This window comes from Arvicola amphibius, chromosome 14, assembly GCF_903992535.2.
Source record: "Arvicola amphibius chromosome 14, mArvAmp1.2, whole genome shotgun sequence".
Classification (NCBI taxonomy): Eukaryota; Metazoa; Chordata; class Mammalia; order Rodentia; family Cricetidae; genus Arvicola; species Arvicola amphibius.
Genome location: NC_052060.1, coordinates 41,188,656 through 41,212,035, shown reverse-complemented (window position 1 = coordinate 41,212,035; position 23,380 = coordinate 41,188,656). Strand labels below are relative to the sequence as shown.

Sequence of the window (23,380 nt, the reverse complement as noted above, 5' to 3'; positions counted from 1 at the left end):
ATGTGAATTTTAAGCTCTAATCCTAAAGAAATCTACTTAAAATGCTCTACTTTGGATAGTTACTCCCATACAGCATCTCTATTGGAATGCAAGAGCTTGGTTTGTGGAAAAAAAAAAAAAAAAAAAAAAAAACCTGCTGTACAAGTTCCCAAAGATCCAAAGATTTAATGACACCAGGGAGTGGCCTGAGACTGACTCAGACTAGATGAATACTAAGGCTCTCTGCAAGGTTTTGGAAGGGCTTAGAAGGATTCCCCAGACCAAGTCTGTCTTTGCAGTCGCTGTCTTCATGCAGGACATGAGTAGACACGGTATAGAAAGTAAATGAAAAATGAAGAATCATCTTACTGATATTGTGATATTGCATAGCGTTCTACAGCTTATTCAATCATTTTTCACAGTCTACTTTTTTCTTTAATTAAGGAATGTTTCCCCAATCTGCATGTCATTCTTTGCAGGAGCCATGCTAACTTTCTCTGCATCGTTCCAATTTTATTATATATGCTGCCAAAGTGAGCACACTACTTTTTATACCTACTTCTATAACAACCCTAGGAAGAAAACGGCATTATTTAACAGATAAAAAAACAATGCAGAGGGTCGGAGAATTGAAGACTATTGAAGACTAACAAGAAACATTAAAGGAGGATAAGGGCCAAGAAGCCAGCTCCTTGACTCTGAAAGTTGTGGTCTGTGCCAGTGGGCTGTGAGGGTAGGGAGGCCCAGCATCCAAGCTAAATGATAAACTCCTGAAGCTGTTTTTGACCCACCCCCTTGAATCTTTCATCCAAAGATATATATGATGAATATGATGAAATATGCTGTATATGATGAAAGTGACATACTACTCGTATTTGTGATATTATCATTCAGGGTCAAAGGGAGACTCTTTCCTGGAAAGGATTATGATAGGATGGTTTTCCAATCATCATGCAAACATCTATGGCTTGCAATTTGTTTTTAGTTTTGTGGGACTTCTATATTTTAAATAACAACTATTTTCAGGCAATATTTTAAATTTTCTGTTTGGTAAATATTTGGACAGAAAGTGCTAAGTCTCTAATTTTTGAAAGTTATCTCTGTCCCGGGTTTTAAGATCATGAATGTACTCCCTGTGAGTTACTGTGCTCTGTGCTCGAAACTACACTTCGGATTTTCACTTGGTTCTAGACACACTGCTAAAAACACAAAGAACACCGTTGTCAGTTTGTCTCATTGGGAAAGCAGTCCAGTGCTTTCAACATGCAAAATAATTTCTTTAATATAACTATATTTAGAATTTAAAACTTTATACAAAATGTGTCAAAAGTTAAGCTACATAGAAAAAAAAGATAGTATTGTCTAACAGGAAACCAGACACTCCATGAAAAATTAAGAAAATGAATTCTACAGGTCTAGATTGTTTTCTGTTTTTCTTCTAACTTTTATTTAAATAGGCAATAGGAAATTTGGATACATATAACCTCCAGTTTATACTGTTTAATGTTAGAAATAGCTAAAAAGGGAACTTTATCTGACTCTCATTACTTAAACCCAAGATCCATACAGGTGACCTGTGTAACTACTGATCTCCTTCTGCCTTTCCTTTCTAGAGAGTAGATGAAATCAGGGGTACCAGGTCTGTGCACCCGGACTGATATCCAAAGGAACTTCCTATGAGGAATGATGAGAGACAATGCATAAAGACGAGTTTATAAAACAGAATGTTTGTGGTGATAATCAGAACTAGAATATGGAGGAATTATCCCCAAGACCAGCACTCAAGGTATTTCCAATAAATATTATGTTGACTGCCTTGGCAATTGATGGGCTTAAGAAGACACACATGCCCAAAGTTAACAGATGATGAATCAAGAGGAATGCTACTGACCAAGACTAGGGAGGTTCTGCATGATCGTGACTTGAGGTTAGCCTGAAACGAATGAGGACATACAGAAAACCTTGAAGCAGAAGAAACATCTGCAAGTATTTCCCATTTGGAAATGTCTGTATATGACATTAAGCCAATATAAATGGCAATAAGATGATCCATAAGTTCTACCTTGAAGAAATTTTGAAAGTTCTGTCATGACATAATGGGGAGTCATTGTGTGCATTTGGGAGGCAAGAGTCTACCAATACTAGAAATCATGCAACAGTGGCCCAGGATGAGAAAAATGGCTCCTGCATCTACACTACTTTTTATGTCCATGGACATTTTGATATGTGGGGGAACTTTATGCACATTGAAATCTAACAATAGATTAGATGCTAAGATAAAGTTTTACTTTTAATTGTGTGCTGAATGATTCCTAAGAGCAGGTTATCTTAGGAATCTCAGAATATTGGGAATCAACCCACCTCAAAACCCAGCAATATTGCTGTTGGGCATATACCCAAAGGATATTCAACCATACCCCAAGGACACTTGCACAACCATGCTCATAGCAGCATTATCCATAATAGCCAGAACCTGTAAACAATCTAGATGTCCCTCAAACAAAGAATGGATGGAGAAAATGTGATATATCTACACAATGGAGTATTACTTAGTGGAAAAATAAAAACAAACAGTGATATCATGAAATTTGCAGCAAATAGATAGGACTAGAAAAAAAAATCATCCTGAACGAGATAACCTAGACCCAGAAAGACAAACATGGTATGTACACACTCATAAGTAGATATTAGATGTAAAGCAAATGATGACCAGGCTACAATCCTCAGTCCCAGAGAAGCTAGGTAACAAGGAGAACCTTAAGAGGAACACATGGATCTCCCTGGAAAGAGGAAGTAGATGGCATGTCCTGAGTAAACTGGGAGGGAGGGAGCAGAGAAGAGCGGATGGGGTTGGGAACATGAGGGATCAGGTTGGTTGAGTTTTTGCAGGATGGAGTGGGAGAGTGGATAGGGGAGATATCTTGGTAGAGGGAGCCATTGTGTGATTAGGGAGAAATCTGGTGCCAGGGATGCTCCTGGGAATCTATAAGGATGACCCCAGCTAAGACTCCTAGCAATAGGAGAGAAGAGCCTGAACTGACCTTCCCCTGTAATCATGTTGATGTCTGCCCTAATAATCATCACAGAGCCTTCATCCAGTACCCAATGGAAGCGGATACAGAGATCTACAACCAAGCACTGTGCTGAGATGGGAGTTCAGTTGAAGAGAGGGTAGAGGGATTATATGAGCAAAAGAATGGGTCAAGATCGTAATGGGGAAACTCATAGAGTCAGCTGACCTGAGCTTTTGGGAGCTCATGGACTCTGGACTGACAGCTTGGGAGCCAGTAGTAGACTGCTTAGGCCCTCTGCATCTAAGTGACAATTGTGTAGCTTGGTCTTTTGTGGGGCCTCTAGCAGTGGGACCCGGACCTATTTCTGATGGCTCTTGGTAAACTATTCCCTATGGTAGGATGCGTTGTTCAGACTTGATGCGGAGCGGGATGGGAGGGGAGAAGCTTGGTCCTGCCTCAGTTTGATGTGTCATGCTTTGTTGTTGATTCCCATGGGAGGCTTTATCCCATCTAAGTGGAGATCAAGGAGGAATGGGTAGGAGGGGTAACGGGAAGATGGAGGGAGGGAGTGGGAGGAGAGAAGGGAGGGGAAACTGTAGTTGGTATGTAAAATAAATTTTAAAATGATGAAAAAATGACATAAAATTACATTGTTTAGTTTGGAGCTTGGCTGAGAGTTGTTCATAGCTTCAGGTAGGAAGGGCCATGATCACACCACTGATCACAAACAACACATTTGTGTTAGCTACTGCAGCTGCTGTATTCACAATGGTTCCATAGAAACAAACATCCACACCTGCTTAGGTATCTTTCCTTTCCCATACTGTGTTAAAAGTCACAACAGGGTCTAAGGTCTCCTCACACCCTAGTAAACAGGCCCCTGTGATGATCATGCCCTATGGGCACGGCAAGCTCCACCACACTGTCCTTGGCTCCAAAATGACACCCAGACACATCATCGCTTTTTAGTGACCACACCTTACATGTTCATAGCAAAACCCAAGTCCCCAGCATCTTCCTGTTTGCGGCTATGATACAGAGCGCCAGCTCTGGCATTCACAGTCATCGATTGACGAGAGTAAAAAGTCCAGAAAGATCCAAAGTGTGCCTTGCACATCATAACAGTTGGATAAGAACTAAACTTTTCGGGCAAACTGCACTGAAATTTACACCATGAGAGGAGCAGCCCATTTTCTCCATGGCTGTCATAGATTTCATGGATCCCGAGAAATCCAGCCATTTTTAGAAATCCCATGAAATTTACCTTTTCACTTGAATCCACATGAAATCAAAATTTTTCCCTACGAGTCCCCATAAAATTGGCACATTTCCTCAGAAGACCCCATGAAATTATAAAGAATATTGCAGATTCTTTGCTCCTCATCCTTGTTGCACATCTTAAAGAGACAGGTCAAAGGTTGTAGAAATATTCCATTTTTTTTTTTCTGATGATAGTCACCTAGAATCACGGCAAATTCCAAAAAGATAGCAGCTGTTAATTAGATCAGTTCGAAGTGAAATAAACTTGAATCTATTTTTGCATAATCTAAAAATCAGAAAGACCATGGGTAGTAATGCAAAAAAAACTGATAAAAATACGAAGTTTACTCAATTTACCCTATTCTTCCTGTTCTACCTAGTCTTTAAAAACTGGGCAACATCATATAAATTTTGATATTATTAAAATGTCTGGAGAGCCACTTGAAGTTGGGATGTTGGAAGAAAAGACCACTCCAGCTATTTTCACACCAGCAGACTGTGCAAGAAATCAAAATCAAATTTCTCTCAAAGCAAAACTCACACTCTCACCCCTGAGTTCACAATGGGGAATGACGTCTCATAAGCCCCACCTTGTAGGACAATGTAAAAATCAGGCGCAGTAACAAATTCAAAAATGTAGACTATACAGTGCTTTCAAATATACGAGGAGGAAAGTGGCGCCCTTTACAGTTAGTGAAGAAAAATGATGTAATAACGACTGAAAAACACAGAGAGTTCTTCTAAGTGCACTGTGTGCATTCCAATTAACACAAAATTATTACTCAGCTTTGTGTCCTCACGAAGAAAGGTGAATATGGAAAAAATTAAAGGGCATCATGGCAAAATAAAATAGATTTGTAATTTATGGATAGCTTTTCATTGGGACCATTATAAATACAAAATGAACACGTGTATTTCATATTCCTATAGGAAAAAATCACCTCCTTGGTTTTTAACCTATATCTTGATTTCCTCAGGATTAAGTAAAACAAGTTCTCAGTTCAAGTCAGCAAGGCCACACTTAAAATGCCATTTCCTGAATGTGAGCCAGCATTCCACTCAAAGGAGGAATTCTTGCCAGCAGATTTACCCTCCTGAATGGCAAATGACCTCCAGAAATTCTAGGCTGCCTTTGAGTTTGCATTAGCACTTTCATTTTGAGTCATGTGAGTATTTACTCTTTTATTAGATTTATCCGCCACCACCGCACATCCAGAGAGGCGCTGGGACTGCCCACAAAAAGCAGAACAATAAAGAGATTTACTCCAAGCTGCCAGCTAAAAATGTTAGCGGCACATATAACCACCCCCAAAAGACAGATGCGACGACAGAAAGGAAAGAGTGATTTAGCTCGTTCTGGTATTTGGAATGTTGATTCTGATCCAGATGGGAGACAGTGTGCTGTCCTGGTAAAAACATCAATGTAGGAAGAAAAGTGCCGCTCCCAGCTCTCCACTAGTGTTGATTGGATTCCCCCTTGGGTTAATCGATCTACAGCTGAATTATCATCCTCTGTTTTGTGATAACCTTCCAGGCTCTCCAACAGTGCACAGCGGACAGACTACGGGGTTGAAAACCCAGCAGAGCTGGGTTCTAATCCCAATATTGCTGCTGAATATAATGTGACCTCTACAACCTCATTAAATCTCTTTGGGGTTCATTTTCCTTATCTGTAAAATGGGGACAGTAATCTCTTTTCTGGCCACTTTTCAGGTTTATAAAACTTACAGCATGTTTCCCCCTGAAAAAATGCTTGCACCTGCCTAGGTTTTTCCCAACTGGAAGTTAGGTGGGGAACGCCTCCAGGTAGTGACCTACAAAGGGCTCCTTTGTGATTTCTAGGATCATAGTTGGAAGTTTAAACCCGCCAGCAAGACCATCTTCAAACCCGATTTTGTGATGGTTCGTCTTCACTGTCATATTTGCTGGATTTAGAAGCACCTAGGAGACTGGCAAGGCACAGCTTAGAGTGTTGTCTGTGGGAGTTTTCCAGAAACAACTCAGTGAGGAAGGAAGACCTACCCTGGATGTGAACATCATTCTCCATGGTCTGAGGACCTGGGCATAACAAAAAGGGCAAAGAGGGAAAGCAAGCAGAGGACCAAAATTCCCTTTCCTCTACTTCCTGCCACCATTATGTGAGCTACTCTGTTCGGTCACACACACACCCTGCCATGATGACAGAACTCTCTGAAACCATGCTCCAAAATAAATCATGTGTCCTTTAGTCTTTCTGTCTGGGAAATTGCCACAGTGGTGAGAAAAGTTGTAAATATATATGTCTATTTTAATATAGATATTTCATATTTAAATTATATCTCAGGAGAAGTCCCCCTACTTCCTTTCTCCCAGTTTCTTTCTTTCTCTCTCTCTCTCTCTCTCTCTCTCTCTCTCTCTCTCTCTCTCTCTCTCTCTCTCTCTCTCTTATTCTTATACTTAATAAAACTCCTTGTGGCAGTCTGAATAAGATTGACCCAGATTGACCCCAATAGGCTCCTATATTTGAATGTTTGGCATTTGAATGCATGTCCTTGTTGGAGTAGGTGTAGCAATGTTGGAGAAGTGTGTCACTGGGAGTGGGTTTTGGGGTCTCAAATACTGAAGCCAGATCCAGTGTCTCACACTTCCTGCTACCTGCTGATCAAATGTAGAACTCCATCCAGTACCATGTCTACCTGCATGCAGCCAGGCTTCCAGCCATGATGACAGTGGACTAAGCCTCTGAATCTATAAGCCATCCCCAATGAAATGTTTTTCTTTTTTTTTTTTTTTTTTAATAAAAACTCAGATTCAGATATCAGGGCAAATGCTGAACGATCAGAGAAGTAAATGATCCAGCCACCAGAGAGACCTTTTACCTCTACCAAATACTCAGATGAAAGGGGGCAGATTCTGTCTAAATACAGCAGTGGTTTAGGCAAAAAGGCAGAACATTTAGAAGGAACGAACATACTTCTCTGTCCAAGGCTTCCCGGAGATGTTTAGAGTTAGGGGTAAACTACCATATCTTTAAGCTGCTGTTTCACTTTTCTATTGCTACAACAAGTCATCATGTTGATTTTGACTCTAGATTCATAAATTTCCAAATAGCAAAGGCTTTGTTTTATATAATGTATTTTTTGGTCCATTTTGTTTTTACATAAAAGAATTCTATTTTGTACAATGGTGATTCCCTTCTCTCTGGCTGAGTCACCTGACAGTATTTTGAAGATGAAGGACATCGTCCTAACTTGTTAAGAAATCTGTGTCTCTGGAAAAAAGTGTACCCTACCCCCACAGAAGCGTTGTCATGCAGGTTCCTTGTATTTCTCAGAGAAGAAATGGAAGGGAAACACAACAGCTACAAAATCAAACACAGTTTCTGAGAAAAGGCAGCAGGTGACAGATCTTTGGATGGAAGCTGCTGTGGAAGACACACATGCTACTCTCAGTTTTCCTGGTCACCATGAGGTGTGAACCGACCAGCTCACACCTCCACTCTAGGCCATCTCTCTCCTACCTGCTGTAGAGGAAAGTTCTACAAAAGAAAGGTACAGGTAGCCATGAAAACATTCACAGCCGGTCAGAGTGCAGAGAATGAGAGTCTATGGAACGCCCATCTATAAACGGGGCTTCTACATCACGCCCTTTTCCCTGCAAGGCTCAAAGAACATCACAGAAGAGGGGACAGAAAGATTTTCTGGGCCAGCACGCAGGGAGAACTGAAGTAAAAGAGGATTTTCTTGACCTAAGATAACCTTTGTGTTCATGGCCATCTAGCAGCTGTTGCTGCCTGAGCAAGGCTTGCACAAGATTAAACCAATCAACGTTTCAACATGACTGGGGATTGGCTATTTAAAGTTGATGGTTGCTAGTTTACTTTAGGGTGTGGCTCCTGGTATGTTGCATGCTCAGGTGCATGGCCCATACCCATGTACATATGGGTCCAACTAATCGGACACATTGTGGTCTTTTTATTTTAAAAACAAAAAATGTGTGGAGGGGAATCAGGGATGAATTGGAGTGTGGGAGATGAGTATGATCTAAATACATTGTATATATGTAATAAATACATTGTATATATGTAATAAATACATTGTATATGTGTAATAAATAATACATTGTATGTATGTAATAAATACATTGTATATATGTAATAAATACATTGTATATATGTAAGGAATTTCCACAGCATAAATCTAAAACAGTATATTTTCAAAGGTCCAGGAGGGGCTAAGGAGTTAATTGAAAGCACTTACAGCTCTTACAGTGGACCGAAGTTTGGTTCCCAGCTCCTTCAACGTGGCTCACAACTGTAACTCCAGTTCCAGGATATCCGACATCCTCTTCTGGGTTCTGCAGGCACCAGGCAAATATTTGGTGTAACATGCCAACAAAACACACATACACATAAATGAATCTTTTAAAATAAGTAGGAAATTCTCAGAGTGGAACTACCAAGGGCTTGCCTTCATTTGTTTCTTTGGCTTAATTTTTAACCGTTAGCCCTTCTGTCGGCTACTACGCACCTAGGACATAGGATTCAAGAACCAATTCTCAAAGCAAAAGCAGCTGTTTTACCCAGGAGGCCTTTACCATTCTGGTCTGACAACATTTTTATTTTCTTATCGCTAAGATATTCCCAAGGCTGGAAAATATACACTGCTCTTGCAGAGCTGTGTCTGGGCTTCAGAGCTATGAGCCACCTACATCTTATCTTAAAAGTTGGCCATTGGTTCAAATCTGGCCTAGGTTGTACACTGAATGTTCAACAGCAACTTCACTGGACTCTATTTGGTAGGGATAAAGGCATTATCATAAAATTTCAAAGCAAACTTTTTCTAGCAATAAAACATGGTCACCTCTTCCTTTCAGCACCACAGGGAAATTAGCACTCATGACTGATAAAAGTGTTATAGTTGAACATGTGGTTACATAGAAGAGTAACGATGTGTCTTCCCCATAAAAGTAATTAAAATTTAATATAATTTACACCATATTACCATGTGTATTGGTGTTCTTGCTGTGAACAAATGCTTGATCACCTATGAGAGGTTTATTTTGGTTTGTGACATCATTGCATATCTGTCCCGCTTGGCAAAGAGTACATGGTAGTCAGGGCTGCTGTGTCTGTGGTAGGGAAGGCATGGTGACCATGGCTGCTCTGTCTGTTGTGACAGGAGATAACCACATGGGTTATTTACTCATGTGCTTATGAGGAAGCCCAAAGCTTGGAGCAGCTCCTGAGTAAATACCAACATCACAATTTTTAAGGGGGGGGGGGGGCTGCCACCTAGTTCTGCTGGTTAGGGCCCATGCCCACATGAGTCTGTAACCTCCCAACTCAGACTGCCCTTCTGGGAACAATGTGTTTAAGTATATGAGTCTGTAGGGTAAATTTCACTTTCCAAACACAACACTATGTGATTAAAATTATTTAGAGGTAAGAGCATGATTTAAATGCCTGTCAGCAACAAAAGTAGAAAGAATCCTGATTTTGTGTAGCACAAAGCCTCTGAAACATTACACGCATCCAGACAAAAAGCTACACACAAAAGTCTAAAGTATTATGGTTAAATTTGCCTGGCTTTCTTGGCATGGTGAAGTTACAGCTGCAGAGGACACTGTCTGCTTGACCAAAGGTGATGATAGGAGGAAGGATAGCCAGAAATAGGTATGAGGGGGTTTGCCGAAATGATGAAAATATTCAAGCATTAGATGGTGGTTTTTATTGAAAAGTTTTTAAATCGAATTCAATTCCATCAAAATGCACATTTAAAATTGGTGATTGTACAGCAAATGACATGCACACAAAGCTTCTGTTCTTCTGCTACTACTTCATACACTTCTCTGCCTTTTATTTGTGATCAGACAAAGCCACTTTTCATTCTGTGATCTTCTCCTGAAACTCACCCAAATATAGCATCTCTATATCTCCCTCCTTCTGTCTGCCTGGCTGGCTCACTCACTCAGTCATTCAATTATTCAACCAAACTATACTGAGCATCTCCTAAGTATCATACCCTACATTGGGCGCTGGAAGTGAGGAGGTCATGCGCTGCGGTTGCTCTCGCCCACCTTGCCTCCTGCTTCCACCTCCTCACAGAGGAGAGAGATTCTGGAAATTGCTTCAGTTCTCTGCAGATCATACTTTGGAGTACCAATCTTTTATACTTTAATGGCTCCAACCTCAGAACACTCAACCAAGTCAAAAATAAGAAAACAGCCTATTTGTTTATTTGTTGTTGATTTAGTTTTTTTTAAATATCAAATGACGCCAATGGCTCGAACCTTGGCTCTTCCAGGCCAGCTCACAGTCCCTGTCAGTGACAATTGAGGTGGGGCTGGATTTGAGTAACTGTTTTTATTTTGAAGGGAACTCTTGCAAATTCACTTTAGAAATGTCTAACAAGCCATATTTGGTCCTTTTGAATGGAAATCTATTTTCCGAAGTCAATGGGGTTGAAAGACATTATAGAAGTTGTGCCAGCTGCATTTTTCAGGTTGTCCATTTATTCTCACTGCAATATTCTCTTCTTGTAATCAAGTGTATGGACATAGAGCTAAATGCTGGTGTGCAAATGAACAAGGCCTAGAACTTGTCCCCCAGTGTTTACAAAGAGACATGAACAACATTAAAAATAGAACCACTATGAAAGCATGTGTGATCCAAGAGTGTTAGTATTATGTACATACAGCTGCAGGATATATGTGGTTCTGAGCTGATTTTCAAAAGATATAAAGATATAATTATATAGTGGGTAATAGGGTATCATATTAAAATCATCCGAGAGAAGGTAATCCCAATTGAGAAAACACCTTTGTAGGATTAGCTTCTAGGTAAGCCAATGGGGGCATTTTCTTGATTAATGATTAATATAGGAGGGTCAAGACCATGGTGCTCAATACCACCTACAGGCAGGTGGTTCCAGGACATATAAGAAAAACAAAATAAGCAATTCAGGAGAAGCAGATCGGTAAGCAGTGTTTCTCCATGGTTTCTGCTTTGGTTTCTACCTCTAGGCTCTTGTTCTGATTTCCCTCAGTGATGAGCTACTTCCTAGAAATGTAGGAAGTGAAGTGTAGGAAGAAATAACCCCTATCCTCTTCAAGTTGCTCATGGTCACAGCATTTTAGCCCAACAATAAAAATCCTAACTAGGGCAGGTTCCAAAGTGAGGGAACAAAACATACAAACATTATTGTAATGTGCAGTATCACTGAGGGAGTCACTCGAGAATATGAACATCCACTTCTCCCAGTATTGAATGAGGAAAGACACTGGTGGAGTCAGGAAAACAGACTTTGTGTCAATACTCACTGTGAAGAATTCAAGTAAACAAGTAACACGAAGGCCAGGCTGACAGAATACAAGGAAAAGGTGAAGGCTAGAGGGGAAAGGAAAAGGTGAAGGCTAGAGGGGAAAGCTACCTGGAGCTACCTCTCTGCTCCCCTCCCTTCCAGAACTGATAAGAAGTCGTTCTGGCACCTGTTACCCCAGAAAAACAACCATTCCACAGATGTTTATTAAATGATTCCCTAATGAAAGATTGTGATGTGGCTGTCACAGTCTAACTTCCTCACTTAAATACATGTCTTCTAAAAGGATTTTGTTTCTCACTTTTCATCTATGCTAAAGAAAGCTGTCTGTAGCCAGTCACATGTGCTTCTAAAATTATCTTACATTTATTTGTTTTATTTTATGTGTATATATGTTGCCTATATATACATTTGTGTGTCTACATGTGTGTTTGTATACCTTGTGTGTGCCTGCTATCCACGGAGGTCAGAAAAGGGTATCAGATCCCCTGGAACTGGAGCTACAGGCAGCTGTCAGTCACAATAAAGGTACTAGTAACTGAGTCTGGTCCTCTGTAAAGCCACAATCCTCATAACCACTGAGCCATCTCCTCAGCCCTTCCTTTTATGTATTATTGAGCTGGAGAAATCCGGTGACCAAATGGTGCTACTAGCCATAAGTACAAACACAATGATTTTTTTTTTTTGAGACAGGGTTTCTCTGTAGCTCTGGAGCCTGTCCTGGAACTAGCTCTTGTAGACCAGGCTGGCCTCAAACGCACAAAGATCCGCCTGTCTCTGCCTCCCGAGTGCTGGGATTAAAGGCGTGCGCCACCACCGCCCGGCCAAACACAATGATTATACAAAGGACACTGTAGAGGATAATTTTGTGCACAATTTTAATATTTTCCCATACCCTGGATCTGTTTTTTTCATACAAAAATGAACATTGTTAAAATTTGAAGCTCTAGCTTTTTATAAAAAACAATCTTTTTGAAGTGGAAGTATATGTCTTTTAAAATCACAAGCAAAGGCTGAGAATTTGGCTTCCTCTCCAACGAGCCCACCCTTTTTGGAGAATGAGAAAGAAATGCATGTACAGATGAACATGTAACACAATTATCAATTCAAAGCAGTCGTCCCCAGAGCTGCACTTTCCTTTGAACGCAAATATGAAGCTTTCTCTGGTCCAGTCTCTGCACTTGCCTTTACCTTACTGTTCATTCATAAATTAGAGATTATGTTGATTTTAGAAACAACATAGCATCCCCATGGATGCTTGTGGAGTTCTTCACAATAAACATTTCACTTTCCTGCTGTTCAAAGACTTTTTTTTATGAAACTGCTTCTACCTCCTTTCCTGGTGTTTTTCTTTGTAGTATGCAGCCTGGCTTCCAGTAGAGCACGCACACTGCAAAACTCTTCCTGCACACACTGATGTTTTCGTTTCACACAGTGCCCAACCCTTTTGACCCTGTCTTCAAACCTACTCTGAATCATGGATGTTGACTGGTAGAAGGATTCTCATCCAGGGTCATTCATCAAAGGAGAATCTTTATATAAATCAAGCCTGCATGAGGAGAAAAAGAAAAGAAAGAGAGTGTGAAATTTGGTGCCATCTGTGAAAATTGTATGTTTGGTTTGAATTTGTTTGGAAATACCTTAAATTCAGGTCCAAGAATGATGTTTAAAGCATTCAGATAGATTTTCACTAATAAAACAATCAGTATCTGTTGCTGTGACCAAATGCCACATTTAAAAACAGTTCTGGAACCCCATTTTCAAAACCCATCCGAATATGAGAAACAAAAGTGTGACCACCCAAAGGCCTAATATTTAAACTGGGGGTGGTGAGGTGAATCGAATCAGGGCTCCTAAAAGTATGTGGGAAATATAGGATTTCAACTATGTTTCCTATGCCGTGCTAATTAATAGCTATCAGCAAGGGAAACTAAAGAAGAGCCACAGCAGGAATGATGAGATTGATAATATGAGGATTTCTCTGGATTAGCAGAAACAGGGGGAAGGTGGACATCTTTTAACTGGAGTTAAGCTCAGCAAGTCTGGTAACTCGGAACAGGAGCAGAGAGAGGAGACTTTGTCTCAGAATTTCTATTCTGAGAAGGGTAAGAATATGATGATTTAGAAACACAGCAGGCAGGCAGAAGCCTTGAGATGAGCTGCCCTTTCTCAGGTTCTAAATGGATGAGAGACCTAAGCAAGAGGCCAGTGTCTTTTCTCTAATAAGGAGCTGAAAAGAATAACAAGGTGGTGCCTGAAGCAAGAGCTGCAGGAGCCGGGCTCTGCGTGTCACAGAAATATTAGCATTTATGGGCAGAGCAACCAATGAGTTCAGTGTAATGCAAAGGAGGACAATAGACCAACATTTCAGGTTTGACTGAAGCAGAAATTAGAAAGAGATTAAAAGTACACTTGTGCTATAACCATATTAAAAAATATACTTGTGCATAGGTATTGGTATTTCTTTCAATCTTGCCTTCAAAAGCTAAGGGGGGGGGAACTTTACATGTCACTATAAAATGAGGAATTTATGGCTTTGCACTGTGAGATCAAAGTTAAGTATTAGTAAAAAAGTGACATGCAAATATATGTTTCACATGTGTATTAATTTTAAAATGTCATATTCGGTATAGAAGCTCTGTTTCCCTTAATCTCAAATCCAGTTTAGATGATTTGCCACCATTCTTGTCTCCGTGGGAGTGACTCCCTACATTGCAGTATTTGTGCCCGGAAGCAACTCATCCAATGGTGTTGACAGCACACCCTATTTTCCAATAGCTATGAAAACATTAGCAGTGAAGTTGTTGCGTGTATATATATAAATTTTAAAGGAGACGATATTGTGATGGTGCGGCACACAGAGTCTCTGTAAGCAAAGAAAAAAGAGGTACAATAAGTGCTCCTCTTATCAGTGACCACACTGGGCATGAGCTCCTCATGAGGACACACAGAGGCACGCACACCTTCATCGCAACATTCCCAGGGATCACTAGGTCTGCTAAGGAGACTTGCCTTCTCCTAAGTCTGTCTTAAACTACAAGTGCACTGTGAGGACCAAATCAGACCTAGAGATTTTAGAACACTTACAGTAAGCACACGAATGTATCATACAAGTGAAAAAAAATATTTCCTCACCATGAAAACTTTCAGCATAATATTTTTTGGATCAAAGAATAAAACACGGCCGGGCGGCGGTGGCGCACGCCTTTAATCCCAGCACTCGGGAGGCAGAGGCAGGCGGATCTCTGTGAGTTCGAGACCAGCCTGCCTGGTCTACAAGAGCTAGTTCCAGGACAGGCTCCAAAGCTACAGAGAAACCCTGTCTCGAAAAACCAAAAAAAAAAAAAAAAAAAAAAAAAAAAAAAAACACTACAGGATACTCTTTCTCTTTTAAAAGACTCTCTTTCCTCCGTTCATTGTCTTATTGTCTTCATGATGCTTGATGTTCTCAGAGAAACAGCCTTTGGCCGTGGTTATCAACCTGTGAGCCATGACCCCTCTGAGGGTTGAACGGACTTTTCACAGGAGTTGCGCAGCAGATCTCCCGGAATCAGATTTTTACATTATGATTCATAACAATAACAATGTTACAGTGATGAAGTAGCAACGTAAATAATGCAGTGGTTGGGGTTAACCATGGCTTGAGAAACTGTTTTGAGGGGTCACAGCGTTAGGAAGGTTGAGGACCACTGGTCTATGAAATGACTCTATAATCGTGCTGATAATACACATCAAAGAAAAAGGGGAGTTGGTGATCTGGGGCGACTTTGATCAGAAAACACAAGTACCTTGGGAATAAATCCTTCTTCTTCCCTCCCATTTGCAAACATGGTACCAAAGATTCAAAACACCAACATTGGTCTGTCTTTGAAACTGGAGTTATTTCAATAAAACAACACACTACAATCCCCTTCTCTCTTCCTTCCTCACTTTATCCTTTGTTATTTCTGGATGAATTCAAATATAAATATATATATATGTAAATATATAGTTTTATATTTATAGTTATATAGTTATACATATGTATAAGTATATATTTTCTGTCTTAGATCTTGATTTTTAACACTAGGACAGGCTACCTGATGATTTTTATTTCTTTGATAAAATGGTACTTATAGGTCCAAAAACATAATCAAAAGGCTTCAAGTCATTTAAATTTTTTAAAAGGACAGGTTTATTGGTATTTTTTCTAGGAATAAAAGAAAAGGAAGCATGAAAAAGATGATCTAAGTGCAATTTACAGATATAACAAATGTTACCCTAACTTTATCTTTTGGAAGGAATAAAATGTTGATACATCTTGATTTATAAAAAATAACCTTTGCTTATTAATTCCATATGTTCACATGAGATAGATAAAATTCATTACATTGAAGTCCCAGAAGTATTAGTCCCCATAATAGATTTCTTCATCTTCCTGTGCAAATAGTCTATATATGCCAAAGTTCTTCACACATACCAGAAGGTTCTCAGACTTGCTCACTGCATAGCCTATTCACTGTGCTTGCAAGACCTTCTTTCTCTTACTCACACGGGTGGAGGGTAGATAAGGGAAGAGAGAGAAGAGAAAGAAAACTTTCTACCTGCATTTTCTGATTCAGATTCAGGGTTTTCTTTCTGTGATCTACCCAGTTGCTCTTCTTCCTAATTACAAAGTTAAGGGCTCTTGCCTCAACTGTCATAATTTTCTATTCATGCATTCATACTTGTAGACTCTCTTCCTTAACTATTTCTTATAACTATACTTTGAATTCTTTCTATACATTTTGTTACTTTTAACACCCCCAAATATCTTAGGACTTCTGAGACATAATAAAATCAGGGGGGAGATGAGAAGTTACCAGGAAAGGAGAAAAAGAAAGATTAGGTTACCTTCAATTTATCTCCATGTTTTGGATTTGAAACAGGAAACTTAAAATTAAAATAAAGTATTATATATATTTGAAAGTCCAAAAAAAATTTAGGATTTCAATCCACCGCACTAGAAAATAATTTAAATTAACCCTCAGGAAGCTTTATTTTTCTAATTGAAACAAAGTTTTGAGGGATAATAGAAATCAATAAAAAAGATTAGCTTTCCCAAAATTTATTTTGCAGGAAATTATTCAGAAATATCTTAAATGTATATTAGATATTGCATTTTCCAAAGTTTAAAATGGAGAAAGTTGGCACCATGAATTGGAACAATCATCTTGCCCCTAATAATAAACAGCCAATCCCAAAGAAAGGATTGAAACTTGTAAATTCGGTTTGCCATGGTTAATATGGTTGAACCCTAGCAGACAAATGTTCTCCTCCTGTTGCTGCTGCTGCTATGTTGGAAATCTGGGGTGTATAGTTCAGATGCACTGACACCCTCCTAAAAGAGAGTTGAGCCATACCTTCATCTCAGACATGGTGAGACAGGCAATCGTTTCCTGAATGAGACAGGGGTGCCCTCGAATGATTTAGAGACTGAGGAGGCGGCAACTGCTATGTTTGATTGTGTTAACCTGTACATAATTATGTAATTACCTACTAAAATTTAGTCAGAGTGTTGCATATCTGAATCATTAACTTTAACAATTGACAAGCTTCTTTGATTAGTATTTTCATAGAGAAGGAATAACGTACTTTTGTCAGCTTTCATATGATTAGCTATGATTGGGAATTTGTTTATGCAAAATGTTTTCCTTGCTAGTTTAGAGGAGAGGGGGAGGGAGAGGGGGACAAGGGAGTCATGTGTCTTTCCTCGGCAGACTGTCTTGTGGTTCAACTCAGGAAATACCAACGATGAGAAAATACATAAAAGATACACACCATCACTCCCCAAATGGCACATCATTTAGGTGTCAGATTAAAACAATATCTAGCAAAGTCAAGTTGGGAGAATAAAGCTCTCCTACCACAAATTAGACTAACAAGTACATCAATGTATGTGACATCAATGTAGACTGTCACATTCAACTTGGCTTGGCGAGGCAGCCCTTCTACACCATTGATCAGGGCAGCTGATCTCTGGGGGAAAGGCATATTGACTATTTGTTATTTATTTTCCATCAGAAACACAGCAGCTGCAGCAATTTCTGAGTGACTTCTCTGGCACCAATTTGCTATCAGTCTTAGGTAATATTGACTGTACACACATTCCTATTAGGCTAACATCTCCAAATGCAGCTAGCTATTCGAATAGAAAATCCTTTAATTTCTTGGCCCTGGTAGGGCTGTGTGATGCCAAATTTCAACTCTCTGTGGAAGACAGAAAGTCCTCAGGACATGAAGCATTTCTTGTCTCCTCTGGCAAGTTGGCTGTGCTCGTTTGTTTTAAGTAAGCAATTACAAAAAGCAGCTTACGGAAATTTTAAAGTGAAATTAAAAGCAAAATTATTTCGCTGGTTACTATGCATGTGCTGTCTTCCGCTCTTGAGGGAGTCTGCTTTGGATGGAGCTGGATGTAATCAAGAGACTTTAACATAGGTGCCACATCCTAACTTGGAATTGGGGAAAATGTGTGATTGGCCACTGAAGAGGCGAGACTATCCTTGAAGAGGAATTTTCAATGCAAAATCGACCCTGTGTTACATTATTCTTTCTCTTAAAATTTTCATGGCATAATCTAAAGAAAACACCTAGAAAGTTTTGTTAGGCAGTAGTCCTTTTAATGCCTCCCTATATAAAAGGAATAATATTCTAAGTTTAATTTGTTTTCCAAGAGAAGCAAAGAACATCATACCACGTAAGAGAGTTTCCCATATCAAATTAAAAATGTCAAACTCCATAATCATAAAGTATTGATCTCTCAAAATTAGACATTGCCGTTGTCACGTCTCACAAGCATGAACATCTGCTCCATCTTTCACAATATGATTCTTCCCGACAATCAGACACTGCTGTCGTTGAGATCCAAGCTTAATTATACTGTTTTAAAGTCTTCATGATTGAACACACATGCACAAACATCTCCCTTACTTCGGCTTTAATCTTGTCTTTCCATTTCTCTGAACGTAATTTAAATGCAAAACTTTTCTCACAATTTTAGGCCACCATCCAGCCATGTAACTCTTCTACTGTGGATTAATTCTACCTTCCTGGTATAATTCTCCATCCAGTAGCTCTTACTGATTAAAGAACTATCTGCCTCTCAGAAAATGTAGAGAAGAAACCGTGGCCTACTTTTCCTTGAGACGTTACACACAATCTATTCCATTATGTCAAAACTGAGTTAACTGATGCTGTACCATGTTCATTCACTTTTTAGATGATCATTCATTTTCATTACTAATTATATTCAGCAATTACTTTGTAAGAACTGTACCAATATGTTTGCAGCCAATTCTCAGAGCCATTATTTATCCCTCTGAAATAGGATTCCCAGCCTAAACTGTGAAGTCCTGTGAATGAGGAAGTTGGAAATCACCTGGGCACAGTAAGGAAACTATACGAAGGACTGACTCCTCCTGCTACATCCATAGCTTGGGTATACATGGCATTATTTGACAGCATTTTTTCAGCCTAAAGATTTAACCATCTTTCAGCATTGCTTTACATTTTAATGTATTTTTATAATATATTTGAATCTTGTCCGTCAGAGGAAGCTGAGATGTAACACAGTGTTCAGAGATTAGGTCAGGAATAAGATATAATGGAGTGGGATAGAGAGACATGGAGGGATATTATGGAGAGGAAGTGGGGCTCAGCACGGAAGGGAGTGGGCTCCACTCCCAATATGGTACACAATAGGAAGTGTCATTGCTCATAGCCAGTATGACCACTGTCTGTTACATTGTAGCATTAGTGTTTGTGACAAGACAATAGTATCTGAAAAAAAATCTTCACCTAGCCCAAGGTTTTGTTGTTGTTGTTGTTGTTGTTGCGAAAGCCCCTTCAGTCACTTGTAGCAACCAAAATTTTCTTTGGAGCCTTACATTTTTAGGTGATCACTTATTTTCATTACTAATTCATCATTTCATTACTAAGATCATGCAAAGATTATCCAGTGGTCCCTGGATGATAAACGTACTTCCAGTTGAAACTGTTGTTCTTAAAGTTTTCTTATTGTTTCACTATATGATTGACATCTCCACTTGCCACATGACCCTTAAGACAAAGGGAAGGTTCTTTGGATTTTATGTACTCCACGTACATAATCTATTACAAATGATTAAGGAGTGTTTAGTCATGTGATAAGGAAATCGATGATCCAGCAGAATTGTGTCTATAAAGAGCAAGCCACAGCTCTGTTTTCCACACGAGAATACGGCCACAGGCCCAGCACCCCTTCCTCAATTTTTTGGGAAGGTTTCTCAGAAGTATGCGGTACTATCTGTCTACAGGACCATTCCTTTAACACTTAAAAACCTGTAGACATAAAACCTCAAGAGTGCCTGAAGGAAGACTTTGGAAGAAGGAAAACTGCTTTGAGATATTCTCTTAGAGCCTTCCAGGTCCTCTCAAAAAAGATTGGAGTACTCTTGCCTCTGACTATAGAATAAAAATACATTATTTCTATTCTAATCCAGTCAGAGATTAATGATGAGTCTCTGTATAGCGGTAAGTTCCTTAAAGTTGACCTTTGTTTAGGATCCAAATAGAATTACATAGTGTGTGTCTATCTAGTGAAGTCTTTATTGCAAGCTTTATACATAGTAGTTGTTTTCTCAGATCTAGTTTATAGAAACAATAACTTTACATCTTATATTTCTTTGGACATCCTGGCCTTTCTCATTCTGATCACCTAGTTGCTAAATTTCTTAGGAAATGAAAGATTCTGAAAATCATAAAAGTTCCTATTATTTCCTAAACAGCATGCAAAGCTGTTGCATAATCTTAGAAAAAGATAGACAGGACAGACCTTACAAATATATTTAAATCTCTGAAATGTAGACAAGAATATGTAAATTGAAAGTAAATTTATTTTAGTGAACTGGCAAGAAAGGAAAAAATATAGGGCCATATGTTACCATTGGTTTTGCATATTTGGGGAGGGGGAAGCTTCTTAAGCCAGGCATTTTCAGGCCATAAAATGTCTTCCATAGGTAACCACAGGCTGGCAAAAAATAGCAGGCAAGTGTTGAAAGTTAGAAATGAGGACGATGCTTTTATTAGTGGCTGAACAAAGTGGGAAGTTGGTATGAGAGAAATGGAGATGAGGGTGGGATAAATTTACTTACATGAAAGTAGTATCCTTAAGGAAAGCAACTATCCTCGAAACAAAAGTCCTTTGTCCACCTTCATTCTTCCTTCTTCCTGTTGACATTCCTCTATTACAGAGGAAGAACTGGGAGAATAACCTACACTGTAGATGTTGGTACTCTACCTTACCTACCTGTTGTGGGAACATAAGTTTTCTCTGTATCATGGCTTGTTCCTGTGAAAATGTCATAACACACAGGAAGTCAGCTTGCCTACTAGCCAGGATACAAATAATAAATAACTTTCATTTTAATATGAATATTAAGCAACTTGAAAGCAAGACTTTCTATGTTTTGGTAATAACCCACACTGCTAAGAACTGCATTTTGTCAATAAACACACTATGACTTTAGGTGAACAAACCCGTGATAAACACTAACCATATTGCAAATGTTCATTGTAGCTTTATGTGCTTCAATAGACTTCTCTCTGTGAGTATGGATACAATAGGACACTGTCTATGTCCATGAAAGAGCGAAGGTTTCTCAATAGTGACATGATTTCATATGTTTGTGCTGTTTTATCATTGATAAAACGTCCTATCATGGCATATAGTACATGAATTCAGAAGTTAAAATTCCAACTGTTTCATAAAACAGAATTTTGCTTTTTAACTTGGAAAAACATATATAGATAACTAAACAAATCTCTTAATCTCGGTGTTTCAATCTTTAAAATGATTTTAAAAAATGCAGGTTACATTGGGCTCCAGAGATGCTTAAGTGAAATGATAACATCATTCTGTGTTCTACATTGATCCCTTCTTTCCTTTTCCTCTTTCTCCTTTTCCTCTTCCTCTTTCTCCCCTCCTTCCTCTCCTACCCCTGCTCCTCTTCTTCTTCAATGTTGACATTTGAGGCCATGTGTACTTCAATTTATATTTCATTTCCATAGTTGCATTATTTTATTCAGCATTGTAATAATCATTTCCCCTTTAAGGCAGAATGGTTTTTATCTTATCATGTACTTGTACTGCTGTTTGTTTATGAATTCATCCACTGATGACATGTAGGTTGGTTCCAAACTTTGGCTATTGTGAAGAATGCCATGTTGCCAGGTTCTGTGGCAGAAAGAGCAGGGGTGGGGGAGACTCTCCCTGGGGCTGAGCAGGATGGTGACTGTCAAAAACCCAGTTCCTTGGCCACCAAGAAGAAACACACCCAGAGTCAGGAGTCTGTCAAAGCAGGATTTCCTTTAATGGTATCAAGCAGGGACATATATAGGGTTGTTATGGAGGTGGAGAAGCTTGGGATGGGTTGAGGAAGAGTAAAGAACAAGGGTCAATAATATTCTGCCACTCCAGAAGTGTCTGGGCAGAGGCAGGTAAAGGTTGGATAGCCAAAGACAGGTCTCCAACTCTAGCTAGGCTTAGGAAGTTACACTAGGCCTCATGACAACTCAAGGTAGGCTCAGGAAGTTACACTGGGCCTCACGCCTGGGCCTCATGAGGTCCTACACCATGTGACTCCAGAAATGGTATTACTGCATCACATGATTTAACTGTTTGTGTGTGTGTGTGTGTGTGTGTGTGTGTGTGTGTGTACTATTCCCTGAGCAGGGAACTCTGGACTGTGTAAAATGGAAACAGCAAGCTAAATATGAGCACTCACACATCTTATTACTCTCTCTTGAATGCAGATGAAATGTGACAAACTCCCTCAGCTGTGACTGCTGCCATGGTGGACTGTAATCTAGAACAATGAGCCAAATGCAAATTTTCTCGAAGTTGCTTTTTTTTCAGAGTATATTTTTCTATCACAGCAGCAACACAAGAATGTAAGAAGACCAGTTTGTGGGAAATTTCATGAAAATAAGAGAGTATACTTCTGATGTACAGTTTACAGCCTTTAGCCCAGAGTTCACCCATCTCTTTACTATGGCAAGAAGTTTCCCTCAACTAACTAACTCCAGGATGTGGCTTACCCAGTCTGTAAGCATGAGACAGTAAAGACAGGAAAGAGAGAAGGGATCAAGGAAGGGGAAGAAGGAAAGAATAAAGACAAACAGGAAAGGAAGAAAGGAAGGAAGGAAGGAAGGAAGGAAGGAAGGATAGAAGGATGAATGAATGACTGAATGAATGAGTGAGTGAATGAATGAATTCTGGCAGGCAGCACTCCCATCACTCACACATGTGCCAACCCGGAGGAACTACAAAACCAATCGGCCAAGCAAGACATGCTGTTGTTGCAATAGTGGCATGACTGCTATGGGGTAACCAATTGTGTTCTCATTAGATTTTAGACCTGTTGCACAAGAGGAAATTGGTGCTTAGTACTCTAAAAATGGTCAAAAGCCTACGACTGAGAAAGTTTTTGGCCCTAGAGAAGAACCTACCACTGTTGTTTTGCTAAATTGACATAGCATCAACTAGTCCTCTAAATATGTATACTTGTATTCAAAAACAAGGTTATTCTCAGCTTTACTCAGAGAAGCCTTTCTTCACAGTGTATGGAAGTGACTAGAAAACCCATATTTGCACAAGATGCTGAGAATCAGGGACAGTTGAGTATTCAGCTCCAAATGAGACTTCTGTACACATCTGAAGGCTTAGGAAATATTACGAGAAAAGGAAACAGAAAGAATGGAAGAGTCAGAAGAAAGGGAGAGGCCTTCTAAATGCCACTTTCTAAGCATAATACAGTCATGACAAACTTGAAC

General features: G+C 39.4%; 1 non-coding gene across 1 annotated transcript; it reads right to left on the bottom strand.

Annotated features, from left to right (window-relative positions):
* Window positions 1-414: 414 nt before the first annotated feature.
* On the bottom strand, window positions 415-520 carry LOC119801560. Its single transcript, XR_005283243.1, has one exon. It is a non-coding gene; the product is annotated as a U6 spliceosomal RNA (small nuclear RNA).
* Window positions 521-23,380: the final 22,860 nt, after the last annotated feature.